General features: G+C 42.4%; 1 long non-coding RNA gene across 1 annotated transcript; it reads right to left on the minus strand.

Moving 5' to 3' along the window:
- Nucleotides 1-885: 885 nt before the first annotated feature.
- On the minus strand, nt 886-1,913 carry LOC109201409 (uncharacterized). Its single transcript, XR_002061444.2, has 2 exons — nt 1,620-1,913; nt 886-1,428 (listed from the first exon to the last, which is right to left on the minus strand). It is a non-coding gene; the product is annotated as an uncharacterized LOC109201409 (long non-coding RNA).
- Between the last annotated feature and the right edge of the window lie 3,614 nt (nt 1,914-5,527).

The raw sequence follows: 5,527 nt of genomic DNA on the forward strand, positions 1-5,527 counted from the left end.
TTATATTTTATTTGTGTCCACCAAGGGCTGAGGGTGAGCTGCAGTCTCACCCTTTCCCAAGCTGGAGACATTTTCCTTTTCACACATTTTCCTTGGCTGAACAATGACACAACCTTAATATACCTTATGCATCTCTCTATTTCATTTAATATGTGTTTGTGTGAGTTATGTATTTTCTTTCATTCTATTCATTCTGGGCACGGTCTTCATCCTAACTATGTTTCATTGTTCATACCAGTTTACAGGTTGTTATCCTTGCTTTTATCAATTTGAATACATTACAGTTGTTTTATTTAACTTTATTCCTCTTGCATTTATATGTATTCAGTTGGGTCTGTTTCCAGCCCTTTTTAAACTTATACTTGGATCTCTAATTTTTTACTTGGTGAGGGATTATTATGTTCTTCCTATTCTGAACTGCTTCTTTGTTTCTTACAGTCATGTGCAAAATGTCCCTCTTTTCCACACCTCCAGCATGTAGTACTAAAACCACTGCTTGGTGTGTGTCTAGGCCTGTCTCTACCTCTTGCTCTTCCCCTACGCATTCCTCTCCCTCTCTTTTGGCCTCTGAAACCTCCCCTGTAGCCTCCACTGAAAGCTGTGAGAACAGTGTCAGCGTCGAGGGCAAAAACCGAGACCTTCACTTTCTTTTTCACCACTGTCTGTGCATGGTTAGCATATTGAAGCGCCTCATCTGCTGTGCCCGTATCTTGTGTTACCCAATTCTTTTCTACATGAGACCTAATGGGTGGCAGTAATCCTTTAATGAAAGTGCGTTTAAATAGATCTCTATTTTCCTCTTTCTTTTTCCCATTTTCAGTTCTCCTTTCAGCTTCAGTTTCCCATGCTTGGAAAAGTTTATATTCTTCTTCATGTTTTAATTTCTTCTTTGGGTCTTTTGTTAATGTAATTTCTTGTTTCAGGACAGCTTTCAGCTGGGTAACAGCTGAGGGATTGCATTTCCCTTCCCAGCTGTGGTTTTTAGCTTTTTGTGGATTTCTCCACCTATTTGCACTTATTCTACCTGCTCCGGTTTGTTGTTTTTCTAAATATTCCTCATCAGGTGTTAATTTTGCTTGTTTATTCCCCATTGTCAAAGATTTTGCTGGGCTGTCACTGGCACGCTTGACTTCAGAGTGGTTGCTGATACGCCCTTCTACTTCACTTCTAAAAAATGAAGCGGTATCAGTTTTACGAGATAAAACTCAACCGTTCTCATTTGTCACCAGTACGTGAGCCTCAACAAAGAAAACCAATAAAATAGAAGTAGTTCAGCAGCGTATTGTGCTGTAAAATCAACTTACTTCTAGACACATACACACATATACACAGATAGACATTTGCGCGCTAATTTGTTACGAAGTATTTAACAGCTACCTCTGAAACTGGTCTAAACTTAGTTCTTTTTGGCCTTTTGGCGAACTTAACCTATTTTACGCGTTTCTTAAATAATTTGTCACGAGATAATTTCGGCTACCTCTAAAACTGGTCTAAACTTAGTTCTTTTTGGCGAACTTAACCTATTTTACGCGTTTCTTTAATAATTTGTCACGAGATAATTTCGGCTACCTCTGAAACTGGTCTAAACTTAGTTCTTTTGGCCTTTTGGCGAACTTAACCTATTTTATCATTTTATTTTACGCGTTTCTTAAAACCTTCGTGGCCGTTTTACAAAATAGTGTTTCTCTCACCCTCAGACGTCTCACTGGTGATTCGGATCGTCAGACTGAATCCCACCGCCGTGGACCAGACCGGCCCGGACTTGAACGTCCCGGGTCCTCCTCGTCTAAGAGGGCACAGACTTCGGTGCTGGCTCCACGGCGTCAGGAAACAGTGTGCCAGATCCTGGAACAGAGTCACAGATAACAGTTCTGATATTTCTGATCCGGCTCGAAGGACCAAAATAAATGTCAAGAGATTTATTCTAAATGACACTTCTTCAGCTGAGAGTCTAAGAGTGAAGAAACACACACTGTAGATCTTTACTTGCAAGGGCGGTCACAGAACGCTCACACCAGAGTGGGGGCCCTGTGATCAGCGCTCTGTTCTTGCACTTGTCTTTATTTATATATGTAACCCTCTCAAGGTTATCCACTGCTGTTCAAGTCAGTGATTTAATGTTTAATGTATGCAGTACTGATTCTGTCCAACAGAGGGCAGTGATGGCGCTATAGTTGTCCTGCACTGCATTATGCGGAAAGAAGAAGAGCTGCAGCGGAGCAGATAGCCGGCAAGCTAGAAGAAGAACGCACCGAGCGCATTGAGTACCGAAGAGAATAAGGACTGTTTTTCTAAGTGTTAAGGTTCTTACAGTTACAGACTTATTAGGATTTGCTTACCATGCATCCCTTTTTCCAGTTGTTTTTTTACTTTGTTGGGACATAGTGCGAGAGACAGTTGCTGGATACTCGATCGGCGATTGGAAGGTGAATCCAGTGGGTTTTTTTTCCAGAGACGCATCGCTCCACCCAGAAGGACGGCGAACGAGGATTTTACTCATCTTTGCAGATAAGCACTGGGCTTATCCACACACACACACTACCCGGGTAGATTGACAAAGTTTTCTCAGAGCTCTGAATTTATTTTATTATTATTTTTTACTTCAACACCATATTTTACTCTTTTTCCTTTCCTCACCAAACCAGAGTGGTTGGTGGAGGTAGAACTGTGATAAGAGACATAAATGGACTAATACTAATATGGAAACTGAATTGACTGACTGAAGGGGGATTGTATTGGGTTTTGTCTCAGAAGTGTTATTAACATTCTGCATATTATTGAAGTTGCTGATGGGACTGTTATGTGTTGCGTTGTAATAAATGCCATAGAGTGTTCTCTATAAGACAGCATAAGGAGGTGTTCTAGTTTTCTTGTTCCTCTTCTCCTCATTGAAAGTACCTAGAATATCCATGTCCCTAAGTTAATCAATTAAGGGATCGATTACAAAAAGTGGCGAGCCAGCCAGGAGGAGTAGATGGAAAATTAGTTTGAAAACACTTCCATTTAGCTGATTTTTGTAAGTCTTTGTTTAAAGTTTCACAGCTGTTGATTATTAAGTCTTACCGTTTTTCACAATGTATGCAGAACAGGAATATGGTACTGATATGAAGAAGTGTGTATACATTGAAGGAATTACAGCAACAACTACTGATGATCAAATTACAGAATTTTGTATGCAGTTTGGCTGTGTTGACAAAGTTCTTAGAGTAAGACAGACAGGGCAAGGTACTGGTGTTAAAGCCCTGGTGGAGTTTGAATCTGAAGAGACTGTCGTAAAGTTGGCTTCCACCCTCCCTCTGTATCTTCCCAGCGTTTCGAACCCAGACATTATGTGGCGTGTAGATGGTGCCTGTAAAACTGCTCAGTCTTCAAAGACAATGTCACCCACACTTTTCTCACGCCAACAAAGTGACAGTTCGGGCTCAGAAAATGAACCAGATTCTGATAATAGTTGGACACCCCTGCTACGTAGACAGACTGCAAAGAATAAAGAGATTGAAGAGGTTGTAGCTGAAACCACTTCTAAAGTAAAAGGACAGAGAACTGTCTCCAAGCCAACTCACCCTGTCTCTCAACTAACATTAGACAATGATGTGTACAACCCTCCTGAAGTCCAAAAGATAATCGTGGAGCATGTCATCAAAAGCGATGCCCCTCCCACTCCAAGTCAGGGCTCTAAAGGTCTTCGCCCATTTTCAGGAAGAGTTCCTAAACCCCAAAATGAAGTAGATTTTGAGACGTGGTCACTTCATGTGGAACTCATGATTCAAGATAATCTCCCACTTGATGTACAACGTCGTAAGATTCTTGAGAGCTTACTCCCCCCAGCTTCTGACTTGGTGAGGCAGCTTGGCCCACATGCGGCTCCTCGTGAATATGTCAAGCTTCTTGGCTCAGCTTATGGCTTAGTTGAGGATGGGGAGGAAATTTTTGCAAGGTTTCTGAATACCCACCAGAACACAGGGGAAAAGGCATCTGAGTATCTTCAGCGGTTGCAGGTGTTGCTCACCACAGCTGCACAGAGGGGTGGTGTGAGGAGTTCAGAGACTGGGAAACACTTGCTGAGACAGTTTCGCCGCGGCTGCTGGGATCAGTCCCTCATCTTAGCATTGCAGTCTGAACTGAATTCAGATACAGCTCCTGACTTCTCTGATTTTCTTCTACAGTTACGGACTGAAGAAGATAGAAGGGCTGCAAAATTTGATCGAATGAACCGTCATTTTGGGGGTGTAAAAGCTAAATCATCCGTACACATGCAGCTGGTCCCAGACATGTCTTCCACGCATGATGTGAATACCAGTGTACTTCAGACGTACATCACAGAAACAGAGGATTTGAGGAAGCAGGTAACTGAGTTAAAAATGCAACTTAACAAAAAGAAAGAGCAAAGGAAACAAAAACACGCTGAAAAGAGAAATCCCACCCTAAATGCCTCCGGTAGTATAACTCCAGTTACAGTACAAGCCCAACAAATGGCACCTAAACCCAGACCAAAACCTTGGTTCTGTTTCAAGTGTGGTAATGATGGACATATAGCCAGAGAGTGTGAAGGTCCTCCAAATAAGATCTTGGTTGATCAGAAATACAAGGAGTTGAGGGAGAGGCAAAGAGAGTGGGAAGCCAAATATGGTCATTTAAACTGGACCGGGTCGCAGTGGAGGGACTGACTGCACCCAAGAATGAGCCAGGATGTCCCATAAGGGTTCAGGACAAAGAAAAAGTCACATGTGAAACCCATTCCCAAGCCCAATTACTCTTTGACTGTCTTCCAAAAAGGCTTATTGGCCCAAAGTGTACTGCAGCAGTCTCCATTGAAGGAAGTCAGTGTAACAGTCTACTTGATTCAGGTTCCCAAGTAACCACAGTATCAAAGTCCTTTTATGACAGGAACCTTTCTAGTCAGAAAATCTTTCCCATCCAGGATCTGCTGGACATTGAAGGTGCTGGTGGTCAGGAAGTGCCTTATCTGGGATACATATCCACAACCATCCATTTCCCTGAAAGTGTCATGGGGAAATCAGCTGAGGTTGACACGCTTATTCTTGTAGTTCCTGATCACAGGACAAACATGGAAGTGCCCTTGCTGATAGGGACTAATACCCTGGATATTTTGTATGAAACAGTTGGCTTAGGAAAAGCTCAGCCAAATCATGTCTTACAGGAAAAAAACATCCATCACTCTCCACTGGTGAAGCATCTCTATCACAGGTTCAAAACCCGTCAAGACAATGGCAGAGTAGGGAAAGTGAAGCTGCAGAGCAAAAAGTGCATTACTGTTCCTGCAGGAGGAAGAATGGCCTTGAATGGATATGCAAGGAAGGTCACAACAACATCTGACACAACCCTGATGGTTGAGCCTCTAGAGTCAACCTTGCCTGGTGGGCTCTTGTTTTGCAGTTTTGTAATGACACGGCCTTTATGTTCATCATTTAAGGTCCCGGTTCTAGTTAAAAATGACACAGCACATGATATTAAAATACCTGCTGGCCAGGTTATTGCAGAACTCATCCTTCCAAAAGCTGTGTCA

This window comes from Oreochromis niloticus, linkage group LG3 (assembly GCF_001858045.2).
Source record: "Oreochromis niloticus isolate F11D_XX linkage group LG3, O_niloticus_UMD_NMBU, whole genome shotgun sequence".
NCBI lineage: Eukaryota > Metazoa > Chordata > Actinopteri > Cichliformes > Cichlidae > Oreochromis > Oreochromis niloticus.